Source organism: Alligator mississippiensis, chromosome 3 (genome assembly GCF_030867095.1).
Source record: "Alligator mississippiensis isolate rAllMis1 chromosome 3, rAllMis1, whole genome shotgun sequence".
Lineage (NCBI taxonomy): Eukaryota > Metazoa > Chordata > Crocodylia > Alligatoridae > Alligator > Alligator mississippiensis.
The window spans coordinates 137,853,213-137,871,772 of record NC_081826.1 but is presented as its reverse complement, the minus strand read 5'-3'; the positions used below and the strand labels follow the sequence as shown (position 1 = coordinate 137,871,772).

At 51.8% G+C, this 18,560-nt stretch overlaps 1 protein-coding gene and 1 non-coding gene across 3 annotated transcripts in view; one reads left to right on the top strand and one right to left on the bottom strand.

Moving 5' to 3' along the window:
- The window catches only part of ADCY2 (adenylate cyclase 2), a 430,081-nt gene that overhangs the window by 372,152 nt on the left and 39,369 nt on the right, over positions 1 to 18,560 (bottom strand). The gene's annotated exons all lie outside the window — the stretch shown is intronic.
- Positions 9,182 to 9,284, top strand: LOC132249749 (U6 spliceosomal RNA). Its single transcript, XR_009461301.1, has one exon. It is a non-coding gene; the product is annotated as a U6 spliceosomal RNA (small nuclear RNA).

Below are 18,560 nucleotides of genomic sequence, written 5' to 3'. Positions count from 1 at the left end.
ATTCACATACAAGAAAACTGTATTAAAAGCACTTCCTATCTTTGAACTGCTACTAAAAGCAGAACGTGCTCAGTTCAGTAATGAAAACCAAATATGAAGTTGGTTAAATGCAGCTAACACTGAGCATGACCATAAAAGACACAGTCCTTATTTGCTGATGGAAACCTACCACAAGAATAGGTTATTACAGCCCATCTGAATAAGAGATATGGTAGCACTCACTGGCCACATCCAGACAAGCACAGCCATGCAGTAAATGGCACTGCAGAAATGTCTGCGGCACCACATACCACACATTCAGCTGTTCTCCATGTTGCAAGGAGGAATGTGGGAGGTTTTTTTGACCCCTGGATATCCATGGGTCACAAAAATCTATGCAAAAGAAAAGCAGAGCAGCACACGCAGGGATAGCACATGCTGCTTGGAACTGGCCAGAGAAACCTAGCCAGCCAGAGCCGTGCTCCGGCTGCCAGCCAGGCTCTGAGCAGCAGGATTATCCCAGGACTCCCCTAGGACTTAGGAAAGGCTGCTGGAACCAGCCCAGTGCTGGCCCCAGCCTTCCCTACCCCACCCAGAGTAACCAGCCACATGCCAGAGCGCGCATGGCATGGGCGTTCTCCAGGGACAATTAGTGGCAGTACAAGGTGTCCTGCTGCTAGTTGTCCCCAGGGAACCAAATGTCCACACTCATGTGGACACAGCCACTGAGTGCAGTCCTGCTCAATCCTAACCCAAGTCAAGGTGAGCCACTATACTGCATACATTTTTACTTCCTCTTCACTCCCATAGCTGAGCTGTGCCTTTCCTTCCAATTTCCCATGATTCCAGTTTCTTCACCAGCCTTAAATGTCTGTCAAACATCACCAAATGGGGCCCAAACATTTTACCCACCCTCCATGAGGTGAAGCCAGATTGCCCTACACCTCATCTACATATAAAATTCTGGAGGATCACAGGACTCACAGCAAGAACATCTGTTTCTAGTTATGAATGGAGGGATAATTAGCACACAGATTTTGTCTGTGTGTGGGAGGGTATTGAGGGGAAATATCTGGAGTGCACACACATACCGAGCACTGCCAAGCTATGGGATAACTATGGCTTGAAATGCTGTTGATTTGACAGGGCCCGGCCCTACATGGTAAATTTCAAGTCTTTTGGGCTTTAGACTGTAGCACAACCCCCAGGTTTTGGTTTGTTTCTTTTATTTAAAAATGCATTCCTTCCCAAACCATTTCCGACTTTTTCCCTCCCTCTCTATTCCCTATAGGTAAATATAAGTGAGCTAAGACATAGGATACGCTTCAGCATTTTATTTTGGTAGCAAGTTGTATTTTTGTTTTTTCTCCTTTTTTATATTGTATATTTATTATATTTATATTGATTTTTACTGTTCTATATTACAGTTTTACTGATACTATATGATTTAGGCCTACATATGTAAGGTAGCATAAGTCATGTCAAGTTTCCATTTTGTTTGTCAAGTCTCTATCTTGTCCCCATGCCCTGTTGTGTAACCTATGACTCATACCTACCCCTCCTGTACAACTAGGTCTAAAAATAGCTCCCTCTGAATGACCAAACCATCAAAACCAATACCTGGACCAATGACCCAGCCATCGGAACCACCCTCAGCATTCAAGGAACAAAAGATGAGGCAACCCACCGTTGTGCCAAGGCTGCACATGCTCAGTAAGAACACCTGGAGCCCTCTGGAACAGGGCTTACATTGCCTGGATAGGCTGTCCCCATAGGAGATCAGAGGTAGTCTGCCCTGTAAAAAGTGGTAGTGAAGACTGACTCCTTGAGACGCCTTCTCCATCTCACACCACCTATCCACCCAGAGGCCCTGCCAGTGCCCCCCCTCTGGACAACACCTGCTGGACAAAGACCGCTTTCCAGCCTGGATAGGTAGCTATCACCCCCACCCTCCTTCAACCAAGGACTTGGATGCTGTTTCTCTTCCCTACCTGGATGCCAACCCTTCCACTGAGTCTCTTTCTCCTGCTGCCATTGTGAGTGTGTGTGTGTGGGCGGGCGGGGACCAATAACTTCATGGGGCTGTATAGTGTGTTGTCTGTTTAATAAAACTATTATTTGGACCCCTGAGTTGGGTTTTGCTTTACTACGGTTCTGGCCCTGCTCCAATCTCTGCTCCTCACCTCTCTAACTTCTGTCTCATTTCTCCCTCTCCTGCTTCTGGCTCACAGCCACCTCCAACACCTGTCCCATGCTCCTGTGGCTCCAGCCATCCTGAGCTCCTCTCTGCCTGCAAACCCATTTCTTTGCCACTGTCTCATCCCCACTGCATTTTCCCTGATCTCTGCCACTTCTATTGCCTTGTCCCCACTGCCTTTTCTCCTGATCTCTGCCACTGTTATTGCCTTGTCCCCACTGCCTTTTCCCCTGATCTCCCAGCTTTCTTCCTCTGTCTCCTAGCTGTTTCCTCCTTGCCACCAGGCTTTTTCCCTTGCTTCCACCCTGACACTAGGTGAGCCTGAGTAACCCCGGGGACACTTGACCTTAAGTAACCCCAAGCCTCAGTTCCTCAGCCAGCTTCTCTCTAGTCTACCAGTTCTAATCCTGGTTCTGGCATCTTTTACTCCTTACAGTTTAACTCTCTCTCACCTTAACCTTCCCCCAAGTATCCCAGGTACCCCAAACACACACATACACACACCGTACCATCCAAGTTAGGAACTTACAACACACATACACATACACACAGGTATGTGTGTGAACTGGTGAGTATGTATATATATGTCGTTGTGTGCATGATATATGAATTAGTAATCCACGTATGTGTACTGAGTGTGTGGGTACTGACAATTGATTTTTGTCTAACCTTTGGTGTGTTTAGCGTGTAGGTGCTTGAATTGGTGATAGGTGTGCATGTGCCTAGGCTGGTAATTTTGGATGTGTATGTGCCTGAATTGTGTATGTGCCTGGTAGTGTGTGTGTGCACACCTGGTGGGGGTGTACGCACCTAGAGTGTGTGTATGAACCTAATTTATTTGTGTATTTGTATATGTGCAATTGTGTCACACCCTCCTGTCTAACAGTGCAATATTGAGATCCTGAGAGTTGGCCTGACCCTACAGGGCAACAAGACTAATATCATGCATAGTTTGTCCTCACTCTAAGTAGGTGCTAACGTGGTGCATAAATACACTTAAGTGTATTTATGGAGTACCTATGCTAAAACTTGCAGCACTTTTGAAAAAGGTGGCATGCATCATCTTTGGATGAACTAAGTCTATGAGTACTATATGCAACTTGCTATAGCTATGTTTATTTCAAGGTCAGTACTTTCAAATTTGTTCCTCACTTCCATGTCCTCAGGGATAGCAGAGTCTGACAGTATGGTGGGAAGAGGGGATTCCAGGAGGAAATGGGGGGGGGGGGGGGGGAGGGTACAGGGAGAACAGAGGGCAAAGCAGCTACCTGACCCTCCAAATGTATTTTATCTGCCGCAGCAGTGGGAGGTTGACATATTCAAGACAAATTTCCAATAATTAGATTCTATACATGAAAAATTATATCAAATTTATAAATATTCCATATGTATATATAATCTAGTTATTCGGGGGTAGGGTGTCATCTCACTTTCAGGGTCATCTTATATTTGTGTGTGTGAGCATGTATATACTATATCTTTTTATATACAACACAGCCCCAAATAAGATACTTACCTTGTTTTTTTTAACAGCAGCGGGAAAAGTAGATTTTTCCTGAAAATACTGGTAAATAGCAGTAAACAACTGAGTAGCAGTTTCTGCAGCAGGAGCCTCTGCAGAAGGGAAGTAGAAGTATCCACTGCCAGTAGCTAGGGAGGCCAGGGTACAGTGTTACTTTCACTTTCCTCCAGCAGAGGCAGAAATTACTATTATCATATTTCCTTGCTTATAAGGACATCCCAGTTTCCAGCAGATGAATTTTGGGAAAAGGTTCATGTCCTTTGTGACAAAATATGGCAGGGAATGCATGCACGCATGCGCACATGCACATGGATGTGTAATATTATATAAAAAAAAAAGATTACTTCCCTGCATTGCCAAAATACCCTCTCCAGTAAGCCAAATAGTTTTCTATGTTTGTGGAAGGAAAACATCTATTGGGATGAAAGCACATGAAATTAAATTGTATCCCATCTATTGGGCATCTAAGTGGACTTAGGAGCCTAAATAGGTTTCCAATGCACCCTATTCAAGTCCCTGAAAATCCATTTATGCATCTACTTTTAAGTGTTGTTACAGCCATGATAGTCCAGGAACGATTTACTTCCCTCCTTCCTTATTTATTCATTCAATTTATATGCCACCTTTCCCAACAAGGATCAAGGTGGCTTACACTAAGAGAAACAGAAAACTTATAAAATTGGAGACCATAACAACTTAACTGGGAAACAGACTATCAACCTAAGCCTTTCTGACATCTCTCCAAACTATAGTCAGTGCAATAAAAGATATAACCAAAAAAACCTCAATTTCCTTAAGGCTGTTTCAAAAAAGCTGTGAGGAGGACAAAAAGGACTCAGCCACCTTTTTATTAATAGTTCATCTGGGACTCAAGCAAAGCAGAACATAATCACATGGAAACACCAGAGTTCACTTGCACACCTAATAAGCTGAGAAGAACCTGGCCCAGGGTTGCCACACTATCCCAAAATATAGTTTGCATGACAAATACTTTGGACTAACATCCAACAGTTACTTGACCTCTCATAATTCAAGTAACTGAAAGTAATGCCTGTTATTGTAATACTGAAAAGATTATTTTCTAGTGCAAAATCATTATTAAATTCATGAGAAATGTACAATATTTTTGAAGAGAGCATGTTCCATCTCCCATTTCTAATGCCTCTAGAACTGCCATGTCAAATAGCTGACTTGCAGATCAACAGATTTTCAGCAAATCAGACAAAAGTGATGCTCTTTGAGATAAGAGTTTTGGGTGCATCTACACGTGACACTATGTCATTGTAGTGACATGCTACAGTAACATAGCAGCCATAGGTTTCTACACATGACCAGCAGCTACTTCACTATAGTGGCATGCTCCCCCATTATAGCACACCTCTATGGTGAAGTAGCTGTGAGCTGAGCATACAGTGCAATACAGGTAAAATTACTGCACTGTGCTTTAGTACTTCCAAAAGGAAGTACCTTTTGGAAGTACTAAAGCACAGTGCAGTAACAACGTTGTTGTAGGGCAACGTGTAGGTTGACAGTTTCAACCTAGTCAAAAACCTTTTGAGCCAAGAGATATACAGTGCTATTTCCTTCATAGCTTACATTGGCCAGGAAAAGCACTGAGGTCCTACACAAAAACAATCCCTGTTAAAAGCCATCCTGAAAAAACAAAGTCTGAAGTCTGCTATATTAAGAATTAAAGGCATGAACTTCCCAAAAGACCCAGTTTTACACTATTTTTATTTCAGATTTGCCAGTCCACTTCATTTCTATAGAATTATTGTTATATTCTCCTTAACACAATACCAAAATATGGTCTCCTCCTACAAATCTCAAAATGCTTACAAGCCTTACAGTAATTCCCATAAATGCCCTATCAATTTACACTTTGCACTTAAGCATTCTTCCCTATACAGAAAACTCCCAGAAGGCACAAAACACACCAAAGAAAAACAAAATGGTAAAAAACTCAAACTCAGAGGTTTCAGCTAAGGATTCAAAAGAGACACATCTAGAGACCTATTTAAATTGTAGCAAAACAAATGGTTTTTCATGGCCCATTCATGGTGTGCAGAGCCGATTACACACAGATCTCACAGCGGCCCTGTCCCTCACCACTGATTGGCAGAGGGGCCCCAGTGGCCCCATACCTTGCCACTGATTGGCTGAGAGGCAAAAACCTGCAAACGTTCATAGCAAAGTCCACAGAAATATTGTATAAATTACCATATTGAAATAAATCTACAGATTAAATTTAAATCTAAGTATATTATGATTATAAATTTATACACAATATGAATTGTAATTTATATCATCACCCTAAAAAAAGTTTAGAAAGTTTAGAAATACTAAATAATGCTAACCTTGATAGAAACCATTCACTTTAGTTGTTAAATGCTAGCATGCAGTATCTACCAACAGTTGCAGCTGACATCCTCTCTCTCAGTGAGATTGCATGTTCTGCATCCACTGAATTGACTGGAATTGTAAGGCAGTGTTTTCCAGTTTGTAGAGATGGGGAAACCAATCAGAAACAGAATCCCAAAATACAGTCACAAAGGCATCCGGCATTCTTTGACAAAGTTCATGTAAGCAGCAGGTTTGTTGTCATGTTCTTCCTGCCATCTAGGGATTGATGTAAGTAGCTAAGGGTCAAAACTCAGAGAAGGCACCTGATTTGGGTAAAAAATGCAAAAGCACTAAAAAAGGAGGCAGGCAGTTGTTTAAAATGAGATGGTAATGACTGATTGTGCTTACAGTACTGATTCAACCTTGCAGCTATTGCCTGGAACACTACTTGTCTCCTCTGGTTTTCACTTTGACAGTTTGAAAGTTGTTGTGATACCATGTCTTCAAACCAATTCATGAAATCCACTAGCTTTGCATGTGCTTGGTGAATCAAAGCCTGCCAACTTGCAAAATACATTAGAAGCTCCATGAACTGGATCACATTTTCAGCCACCAACTTAACATGATCTTCAATGTCACCCTGCTTTAAGAGATCACGTAGTTTAAGTATGCACTGTGTTCTGGGTGCAATTACAAGCTCATAGCACACAAATTGCTGGTAGTACTTAATATTCCTTGCATGGTAATGAACTGCATTAAACCATGAAGTCCACCTTGTAAGCACCACTTCTGGTGGAAATGACACAGTTGCATTTAGATACCTGCTTTGATTGGTGATAGACTTCTTATATCAAAGATTACGGCCTGGACAATGTTTGAACACTTTTTTAAAAGAGAAAGCCAGTCTATCCACATCAGGAAAATCTGCACACCATATATCACTCACTAAAGAAAGAACACATGCATTTCAGGTAACATGAACTGCATTGGGCAACTTTCCATGGAGCACATCAAAGCAAGCTTAGTATTTGTGTCTGATAATGCAATGTATATGTGCAGAAGTCTTGTTAAATTCAACAACAATTTACAACTACCTTCACTACAGCTTGTGCTACAGCTGAAAAATTTATAGACTCGAGTTGAACCAACTCTATTTGAAAAACAGGCAGGTTGTAGTCCTTCCAGTTCCCAAGTACAAATAAAATGTGGAGAACAGTTATCTTGGGCATCTGTTGCTTCTTCTGCTGCAATTGAAATTGATTCATATTCTGCCATTCCAGATTTTGTAGACTGAACATGGGAAGCAATTACTCCTGATAGATAATCCTCCTGGTAGATAAGCTTGCTCACACACTGGAAACTGCCAGCATTTGGCATGTGCTTCTTCAAGTAGTCCCTTAACTTTGGTTAATCAATTTTCCTCAGTGGTATGTTAGCAGTCATAAATGCCCCCACTAGCTCAAATATAGCTTCTCTTCTTGTTAAACTGCTTTCAGTGGTTCTTTTAAACATCAAGGACATTTTCTCTTGTTTCTTGCTCTGACATTCAGCCTCTGTAGAAGCCTTTCACTTTATATGTGATTCGGACTCTAAATACTGATCAATGCTGTTTTTTCTCAATGCATCAAGAGTCACTTTGCAAGGTGAACAAAACAATTTACCACCACCCAAATGCAAGGTTCCTACAAGGAACTGCATTATATGATCCTGAGATGCAATGTATTTTGCTTTTGGGGATTTTTTTTTGCTCATCTTCAGACTGCAATATTGCTGCATTGCATCTAGCTTTTTAAAAGACGGAGCTGAAACACTTTTGTTTTCCTAACTGGTGCCTCCTCCTGGTCTACATCACTAACTCAACCTCTCAGTACCTCTCTCTCATATCATGTGATCTATAACTGCAGTGACTGCTGCACTTTCTTTGTACTCCACTGAGCATTTTGTGGGGGGTCAATTCCACAGGATATCATGGCCATGCTATTCTTCAGGGTGACTGCAGAGATCGCTGTTTTTCACAGTTTCTGTGAAAACTGTGACACTGCAATTTCAGTAGGTCCCTGCACATATCCTGAAGTATATGAAGGCTCTTCCACAAGACATTCAATAATTCCTGTACTGGAAGGATCAGAAAAAATGGCTAAAATTTTATTTATCATACAGTAGCATTCTGTTCCTTCCTGGTTGTCCAGGTGTTCTGATATGGTTATGTACATGGCATTTCTGGTAATCTAAGTGCCAAAAACACAATTTACACCACAGGTAAGAATTCTATTTCTAGATACGTACACCTACATATGTAAACAACTACAGGCTAACTGGCAAAAAAAAAAAAAAAGAGAGAGAGAGAGAGAGGAGGAGGGTCAAGAGAAAGTTTTACTATAAATTTACCATAATTTGCCCCAAGGAATTAAATGGCTAGTGTATCCTCTGTAATCACATCGGCCAACTCCCTCAGGACCCTCATTTGCATCCAGCCCCATGGACTTGTATATGTCCAGCTTGTCTAATAGTCCCTACCTGTTCTTTTACCACAGGTGGCTGCTCACCTCCTCCCCAAACTGTGCTGCCTGGTGCAGTAGTCTGGGAGCTGATTTTGCCTGTGAAGACTGAGACAAAAAAGGCATTGAGCACTTCAGCCTTTTCTGCATCCTCAGTCACAAGGTTGCCTCCCCCATTCAGTAAGGGACCCACACTTCCCCTGATCTTCCTCTTGTTGCTGACATACTTGTAGAAATCCTTCTTGTTACCCTTCACCTCCCTTGCTAGCTGCAACTCCAATTGCGCTTTGGCCTTCCTGACTTCATCCCTGTATGCTCAAGCAATACTCTTATACTCCTCCCTAGTTGTTTGTGCAAATTTCCACTTCCTATAAGCTTCCTTTTTGTGATTTAGCTCACTAAAGAGTTCTCTGCTAAGCCAAGCTGGTCTTCTGCCATATTTGCTAGTCTTCCTGCATATCAGGATGGTTTGTAAATGCACTCTCAGTGAGGTTCCTTTATAGTACAGCCAGATCTCCTGGACTCCTTTCCCCATCAGACTGGCTTCCCAGGGGATCCTGCCCATGCATTCCTTGAGTAAGTCAAAGTCTGCTTTTCTGAAATCCAGGGTCTTTACTCTGCTGCTCTCCTTCCTTCCTTCCTTCGCTTCAGCAGCACATATACTAAAATTGGAACGATACAGAGAAGATTAGCATGGCCCCTACGCAAGGATGACACGCAAATTCGTGAAGCCTTCCTTCCTTCCTTCCTTCCTTCCTTCCTTCCTTCCGCTTTGGACGCTTCGGACCAGGCTCGCTTGGAGCTGCGTGGGGCGATCCCGAGCGTAAGACTCCCCGGCTTCCTATCTCTTTTCTTGCTTCACTCCCACCTCTCTAAAGGTCTCTAGCCTCTGTTTATTTCGCTTTCTGACTCTTTTCTTGCTTTTTTGCAGCTTTTACCCCCACTTTTCTCTCCTCTCTCTTCCCTCCCCCTCTGCTTCCGGTTTCTTTGTCTGTGAGACGCTTCTCGCAGCCTTCTCTTTTACTGTCTCTTTCCCTCTCTTTCTCTTTTTTCTGTCTGCTTGTTACGGGGAGTTACCTTTTCCATTAGCCTGCCTTCCAGAGGTGCTCTTAATTAACCCTCCATCCCCCCCTCACCCTTTAGTTTTCCTTTTCTTTTTTCTTTTTTTGCTGTTTTAACCCCCCCCCTCCTTCCCCTGCCGCTTTTTTCCCCCCCCACCCTCCTCCCCCTTTGTGGGGAGCTCTCTATTATCATTTGCCGCTTGAGGGGTGCTTTTTTCTTCTTCCCCCCCTCTTTTTTTTTTTGTTCTATCCACGCTTTTTTTTTTTTTTTTTTTTTTTTTTTTTTTTTTTTTTCTTCACCCCCCAAATCCCTCCCTCCCTTTCAGTGGCTTATCTTCACTTTCTGTTTTGGCCGCATTCCCGGGAGCTTGGCCTTGAGCTCCTGTGTTAAAGTTTTCTTTTCATTCCCTTAGTTTTTTTTTGCTTTGCAGTTTAACCCTGTCCTAGTGAGGATGGCTGCTCCTACACCTGGCAGTTGGCATGAGGATGTCTCTCGGGACCTCCCGCTGACGCATGGCCTGAGGGTTCATGCCCCTCTCCATGTGGGGCTTGAGGTTTGCATGGAGGCTCTGGCTGCGCTCCTGGGATGGCGTACCATCCGCTATGCGGGTCGTGTGAACACGGTCCCGATGATTTATTTGAGCACGCCTGCCTTGGTTGACAGGGTGTGTGCTGAGGGCCTAGACATTGCGGGCATCCACTACCCTGTCACGCCCCTAGAGACTCAGGCAGTGAGGGTGGTGATCTCTAACATCCCACCACATGTTTCTGATCGGGAGCTGGCCAGGGGACTCGAGGCCTATGGAGTTCTTACGAGTCCTTTTCGCCGGCTGCCGATGGGAAGCAAGGACCCTCAGCGGAAGCACGTCCTGTCTTTTCGGAGGCAGGTCTTTATGCTCCTCAAGGAGGGCCCCCAGTCTCTACCTCGCTCCCTGAGCTTCACGCTCGAGGGTCGGAGGTATATTATCTATTTGTCTGTGGGAGAGACTACGTGTTTTAAGTGCGGCGGCTCCTCCCACCTGGCTGCTCAGTGCCCTCAGGGCAAGGCGGCCGGACCATCGCCACCTGCGGCAGCGCCGAGAGACGGCGTGTCGACTTCTGGGACACGCGGCAGGCCCAGGGAAGCAGGGAGCTCTTCCTCCCAGCCTCCTTCCACCCCTACTCCATCTCAGGGGACGGGGGGCTCTGGTGTGAAACCATCGTCCAGTGGAGAGGCTGGTGCTACTACCCAGGCCCCGCCGCCGCCTCCCCCGTCTGTGGCGCCCCCTGCCCTCAGTGCGGGGGCCCCGCCGGCTGGGGGGGCAGGGCAGTCTGGCCCGTCCCCAGCACAGGGGCAGCTGCCCACTACCACCAAGAAGAAGAAGAAGGAGGACAAAGAGAGGAAGATGAAGGGGGCCTCTCAGGATGCCCTGCCCTCCTCGGCCAGTGCCGAGGGACCCCCCACTGAAGAGCCTGGCCCCGCTCTGGCTGCCATACCACCCACCCCCGTTGGATGTAGCTGTCGGCGGGGCAGACTTGGCGGAGGGGGAGGGGGCTTCAGGGGTCCCTCTCCCCTCGCCTGTCCCCCAGCCTCCGGAGTCGGGCGGCGGCGGGGATGGTGGCGAATGCCTCTCTTCTGGTGGCCTGGCCTCGGGGGTGGCGGGAGAGTCTGCTACCCCCTTGGTCATGCCCCAGCCTGGTGGATTAGATGGAGAAGTTGACGAGATGGAGGTCCAGCTCACTGAGTCTCGCAAGAGGCGTCGTGAGCGGGATGGCCTCTCCCCCCCTAGGAAGACAGGGAATGCCCTCGTGGAGCCGGTCCTTGACTCGGACGATGAGAGGCGGCTGATGTGTCTAGACATCGAGGGTGTCGATGCTGCGGTTGCAGACGAGCTCCCGCCGGGGGTGCGGACTCGACGCTCTTCCTTAGGCAACATCCACCCCAAGCTGGCGGAGCCCCCCTGGGTCCCTCCAGACTATGGGGGACTCCTGTCCTTCTTGAAGTTAACTAAGGGGCAGAGGAACGTAGCAGGACGCATCACTCAGTGGTGCACAGACCCCAAAGTGTTCGTAAAGGGTGCCAGGGCAGCTGCCAAGCTCATGCAGCGGGATCTGGGCACACGCCAGATGGCTTACCGTTTGGAGAAGCTTGCCCAGAGGGTGAGAGTTGAGTGGGACTTGGGCGGGTCCCTCGACTAGAGTAGGGCACAGTAGGCCTTCCTTGACCTGTCTGTACTGCCTTGCTCTGCTCTTGGGTGCTCGTTCTTCCACCCGTACCTTGCTTTGCTCTTCCTCTCCCACACCCACATCCATGGCAGCCACAATCATTGGCACCTTCAACATCAACGGCTGTCGAGACTCGGTGAAGCGCGAAGCCGTCCTGGAGCTCCTGCGACAGAAGAGGCTGGCCGTCGCCTTCCTTCAAGAGACACACTCTGACAGATTCAACCAGGCGGCCTGGCGGGCTGCCTGGCGAGGACAGGTGTTCCTGAGCCATGGCACCAACCTTAGCGCTGGGGTCGCGACTCTCTTATCACCACAGCTGCAGCTTGACGCGGCGGTGCCGCGGGAGGTCATCCCCGGCCGCCTGCTGACCGTCCGCGTCACCCTCGCACAACACCGCCTGCTGCTCATCAACGTCTACGCGCCTTCCGATGGTCAGGAGAGGGTCGTTTTCTTCGAGACCTTGGCTGCCCTCCTGCGCGACGCTAGCGAGGATGATGACCTGCTCCTCCTCGGTGGGGATTTCAACTGCACCACTGCCCCGCGCCTCGACCGCACAGGGCCTGAACCCCACCTGCCCTCCGCTCGCAAGCTGCAATCTGCCTTGGAGGGGGCAGACCTCGTGGTCATCTGGCGAGCCCTGCATCCTGATGCGCGCCAGTACACCTGGGCCAGGATGGGTGCCGGTGGTGTCACCATGGCTCGCCTCGACCGCCTTTATGTCACCAGGCACCACCTGCCACTCCTGCGCAGCAGCTGCATCGCTCCCTCGGGTCTGTCAGATCATGACCTAGCCTTCAGTGAACTGAGCCTGCTGGGGAGAGCCTGTGCGCGGGCACCTTATTGGTGTTTCAACGCCAGCCTGCTTCAGGACTCCTATTTCCGGGACTGCTTTGCCCACTTCTGGAGGAGCTGGGAGGCTGCGAGATCGAGCCACTCCTCCTGGAAGCTGTGGTGGGACGTGGGCAAGGTACAGATCCGAGCCTTTTGCCAGCAGTACACCCAGCTGGCCGCGAACGAGACGCGCCGACGTATCCGGGAGTTGGAGGAGGACGTGGCGGAGCTCGAGGCTGCTCTGCTGGCCGCTGGCAGCGACGCGGCACTGAGCGAGAGCCTCCGGTTCCGCAGGAGATGTCTGCGCGACCTGGCGGAGAGCGCGGCCCGCGGCGCGAGGATCCGCGCCCGTTGCCAGGAACTGGCGGAAACTGACGCCCCGACCCGCTTCTTTTTCAACCTGGAGCGGCGGAGGGCAGCGAGCAAAGTCTTGGACCATCTCAAGACTCTTGAGGGCCGGGTCATTACAGAGCCCGGCGAAATACGCGAACATGCCGTCGCCTTCTATCGTGACCTGTTTGCGGCCGAGCCGTCGTGCCCCGAGGCCACGCGGGAACTCCACGAGGGCCTACCACGTCTCGATGCCCTGGAGGCCGGAGAGCTTGAGCGGGACTTGTCCCTGGAAGAGCTGGCGGCCGCCACGGCCGGCCTCGCCTCCGGCAAAGCCCCGGGCCTCGATGGGTTGCCTGCTGAGTTTTACAAGACCTTCTGGCCTCTCCTCGGCCCCAGCCTCCTGCGCGTTTTCCAGGAGAGCCTCGCCGACAAGGTCTTGCCGATCAGCTGCCGCCGAGCGGTGCTGACCCTGCTGCCCAAGAAGGGAGACCTGGGCTACATGAAGAACTGGCGGCCGGTCTCCCTGCTGTGCGCGGACTATAAGATCCTGGCCAAAGCGTTGGCCACCCGCCTCCGCGCGGTCATGGCCTCTCTCACCGGGCCCGAGCAGAGCTACTGCGTGCCGGGCAGGACCATTCAAGACAACCTGTTCCTGCTGCGGGACCTACTCACGGCTAGCGAGCTCTTTGGCCTCGACATCGGCCTCATCTCTCTAGACCAGGAGAAGGCCTTTGACCGGGTGGGCCACGCCTATCTCTTCCGGACTCTGGAGGCCTTTGGTTTTGGGCCCCTCTTCACCGGGGCCCTCCGGGTCTTGTACCGAGACATTTCCAGCCTGCTCAAGGTGAACGGTGTGCTGTGTGCTCCGTTCCCCGCACGCAGGGGCATTCGTCAGGGGTGTCCGCTGTCGGGCATGCTCTACTCCCTGGCCATCGAGCCGCTGCTGCACACGCTGCGACGCCGCCTGAGTGGTGTGGCCCTGCCAGTGGCCACCGGCCTGTCCGCTAGGCCTCGTCTCCGGCTGTCGGCATATGCGGATGATGTCACCGTCTTCCTCAACACTCAGGAAGACGTGCGGGCCCTGGCGGATTGCCAGCGTGCCTATGAGCGCGCCTCCTCCGCCCGCATCAACTGGGCCAAGAGCGATACTTTGTTGCTTGGCGCATGGACTGGCACGCTCCCCCCGGACTTGCCGGGGGGGCTCACATGGCGCCGCGAGGGCCTCAAGATCTTGGGCGTGTTCCTGGGGCCACCGGCCTTCATGGCGCGTAACTGGGACGACCTCGAGGAGGGGGTGGAGGCCCGCCTGCAGCGGTGGCGCTGGCGCCTGCCCAGCCTTTCCTACCGGGGGCGCGTCCTTGTCATCAACAACCTGGCGGCAGCGACCTTGTGGCACCGGTGCGCCGTGCTCGACCCCCCACCGGATCTCCTGGAGAGACTCCAGCGCAACCTGGTGGACTTCTTCTGGGATGGGCGCCACTGGCTCCCACGAGCCGTCCTTCACCTGCCTGTTGCCGAGGGGGGCCAGGGTCTGGTTGACCTGGCCAGCAGGGTGGCGGCCTTCCGCCTGCAGGCCCTTCAGCGACTGCTTTACAGCGAGGAGCAGCTGCCATGGCAACAACTGGCGTGCCGGTTCCTACAGAGGGTCGGCGCCCTTGGCTTTGACCGGGAGCTCTTTTTGTTGACACCCACGCTCCTGAACTGGGCGGTGCTTCCGGCCTTTTATCGCAGCGTGGTACGAGCCTGGCAGGTCGCCTTCCGCCTCCAGCCTCGAGCCCGGACACTGTGTTTCCCGCAGCTGCTGAGGGAGCCTCTGGTGCACAACTCAGCCCTGTGGGGCTCCGTGCCGAGCCTGGCCTCTGCCAGCCTCACGGCCACCCTCATCCAGGCGCGTGTCCTCCGCCTGCACCATCTCCTGGACCCCGCTCGGTCAGCCTGGCTCTCGCCCGAGGCGCTGGCCGCACGGCTGGGCGTGCGCTCCATCCGCACCATGGGTCATCTCCTGCGTGACATCCGCGCCGCCCTCCCGCCGGTGGCGGCGGCCGCCTTGGACGAACATCTCCGTGCGCGCCAGATCCCGCGGGCCGCGGATGCCGCGAGCGAGGCTTTCCCTTCGCTGCCGGTCACCCCGGCTGTGGCCGCGGAGTTGGCCGGTGGGCCGGGCACTCTGTTGCGGCTCCCCATGCCTCCCGATAGTGACACGGGTTGCCCCTTTGCTTCTCTATCGCGTAGAAGCTTGTATGCCTGGGTGGTCTGTGTCCGCCATGCTCAGGTGCTGGCGGGACGCCCCGATACACCGTGGCGACGGCGCCTGGGGCCACCGGCTTCCCCACCGGCCCACCCGGCGTGGCGCACATTGTATAAGCCGCCGACCGCCAAGAAGACTGGCGACCTGCAGTGGCGGTTGCTGCACGGCATCCTAGCCACTGGCACGTTTGCGTCCCACTTTGACCCAGCCGCTTCGACGGCCTGCCCCTTCTGCCCTGGGGGCGTGGAGGAGGATCTCTTTCACGCCTTCCTAGACTGTCCCCGCCTGCGGCCGCTCTTTGCCACCCTCGAGCGGCCGCTGCGGGCGCTGGGCAGGAGCCTCTCAGAGACCACCTACATATGCTCCTACCCGTACCGGGCGGCCGAGCGGGGCGCCATCTGCCTGGCCAACTTTTTGCTGGGCCAGGCCAAGATGGCCGTCCTCAAGAGCCGCCGTAACCGGCTTGCCGGCACCGGCTCAGACGATGCCCCGCGGCTCTTTGGCCTCCTAGTGCGGGCGCGCCTCTCGCTGGAGTTTGAGCACGCTGTGCTCCGGCGGGGGGTGCCCGCCTTCGAGGCACTCTGGGCCCTTGAGGGAGCGCTGTGCCACGTGGAGGACGGCCGTCTCAAATACGCGCTATGATGTTGTGACCGGTCTGGGCGACCGGGCGGGCGCGGTGGCGGACTGTGGCTTCCGGCTTGTGCCGTGCCCTGGGCCCTCACCAAGCTGCTTTTGTTCATTTTCTCGGGGTGAGAAGTCGAAGGGTTTTGTACGTGTACTATGGGACAGGGAAGGGTGGAATTGTTCGTTTCTCGAGGGCTATATACATAAATAGCATGTTAGACACGATGTGTATTACTGCGAAGGTGTTTGTCACGGTGTGATGTTCTGAACGTCCGGGAATGGTTTCTCTTTGGTGTGGTTTGATGGTTTTTTGCTTTCTGTACCTGATCTTTTGTGAAATAAAGTTGTCAAAAGTCAAAGTCCTTCCTTCCTTCCTTCCGCTTCGGACGCTTCGGACCAGGCTCGCTTGGAGCTGCGTGGGGCGATCCCGAGCGTAAGACTCCCCGGCTTCCTATCTCTTTTCTTGCTTCACTCCCACCTCTCTAAAGGTCTCTAGCCTCTGTTTATTTCGCTTTCTGACTCTTTTCTTGCTTTTTTGCAGCTTTTACCCCCACTTTTCTCTCCTCTCTCTTCCCTCCCCCTCTGCTTCCGGTTTCTTTGTCTGTGAGACGCTTCTCGCAGCCTTCTCTTTTACTGTCTCTTTCCCTCTCTTTCTCTTTTTTCTGTCTGCTTGTTACGGGGAGTTACCTTTTCCATTAGCCTGCCTTCCAGAGGTGCTCTTAATTAACCCTCCATCCCCCCCTCACCCTTTAGTTTTCCTTTTCTTTTTTCTTTTTTTGCTGTTTTAACCCCCCCCCCTCCTTCCCCTGCCGCTTTTTTCCCCCCCCACCCTCCTCCCCCTTTGTGGGGAGCTCTCTATTATCATTTGCCGCTTGAGGGGTGCTTTTTTCTTCTTCCCCCCCTCTTATTTTGTTCTATCCACGCTTTTTTTTTTTTTTTTTTTTTTTTTTTTTTTTTTTTCTTCACCCCCCAAATCCCTCCCTCCCTTTCAGTGGCTTATCTTCACTTTCTGTTTTGGCCGCATTCCCGGGAGCTTGGCCTTGAGCTCCTGTGTTTAAGTTTTCTTTTCATTCCCTTAGTTTTTTTTTGCTTTGCAGTTTAACCCTGTCCTAGTGAGGATGGCTGCTCCTACACCTGGCAGTTGGCATGAGGATGTCTCTCGGGACCTCCCGCTGACGCATGGCCTGAGGGTTCATGCCCCTCTCCATGTGGGGCTTGAGGTTTGCATGGAGGCTCTGGCTGCGCTCCTGGGATGGCGTACGATCCGCTATGCGGGTCGTGTGAACACGGTCCCGATGATTTATTTGAGCACGCCTGCCTTGGTTGACAGGGTGTGTGCTGAGGGCCTAGACATTGCGGGCATCCACTACCCTGTCACGCCCCTAGAGACTCAGGCAGTGAGGGTGGTGATCTCTAACATCCCACCACATGTTTCTGATCGGGAGCTGGCCAGGGGACTCGAGGCCTATGGAGTTCTTACGAGTCCTTTTCGCCGGCTGCCGATGGGAAGCAAGGACCCTCAGCGGAAGCACGTCCTGTCTTTTCGGAGGCAGGTCTTTATGCTCCTCAAGGAGGGCCCCCAGTCTCTACCTCGCTCCCTGAGCTTCACGCTCGAGGGTCGGAGGTATATTATCTATTTGTCTGTGGGAGAGACTACGTGTTTTAAGTGCGGCGGCTCCTCCCACCTGGCTGCTCAGTGCCCTCAGGGCAAGGCGGCCGGACCATCGCCACCTGCGGCAGAGCCGAGAGACGGCGTGTCGACTTCTGGGACACGCGGCAGGCCCAGGGAAGCAGGGAGCTCTTCCTCCCAGCCTCCTTCCACCCCTACTCCATCTCAGGGGACGGGGGGCTCTGGTGTGAAACCATCGTCCAGTGGAGAGGCTGGTGCTACTACCCAGGCCCCGCCGCCGCCTCCCCCGTCTGTGGCGCCCCCTGCCCTCAGTGCGGAGGCCCCGCCGGCTGGGGGGGCAGGGCAGTCTGGCCCGTCCCCAGCACAGGGGCAGCTGCCCACTACCACCAAGAAGAAGAAGAAGGAGGACAAAGAGAGGAAGATGAAGGGGGCCTCTCAGGATGCCCTGCCCTCCTCGGCCAGTGCCGAGGGACCCCCCACTAGAGAGCCTGGCCCCGCTCTGGCTGCCATACCACCCACCCCGTTGGATGTAGCTGTCGGCGGGGCAGACTTAGCGGAGGGGGAGGGGGCTTCAGGGGTCCCTCTCCCCTCGCCTGTCCCCCAGTCTCCGGAGTCGGGCGGCGGCGGGGATGGTGGCGAATGCCTCTCTTCTGGTGGCCTGGCCTCGGGGGTGGCGGGAGAGTCTGCTACCCCCTTGGTCATGCCCCAGCCTGGTGGATTAGATGGAGAAGTTGACGAAATGGAGGTCCAGCTCACTGAGTCTCGCAAGAGGCGTCGTGAGCGGGATGGCCTCTCCACCCCCAGGAAGACAGGGAATGCCCTCGTGGAGCCGGTCCTTGACTCGGACGATGAGAGGCGGCTGATGTGTCTAGACATCGAGGGTGTCGATGCTGCGGTTGCAGACGAGCTCCCGCCGGGGGTGCGGACTCGCCGCTCTTCCTTAGGCAACATCCACCCCAAGCTGGCGGAGCCCCCCTGGGTCCCTCCAGACTATGGGGGACTCCTGTCCTTCTTGAAGTTAACTAAGGGGCAGAGGAACGTAGCAGGACGCATCACTCAGTGGTGCGCAGACCCCAAAGTGTTCGTAAA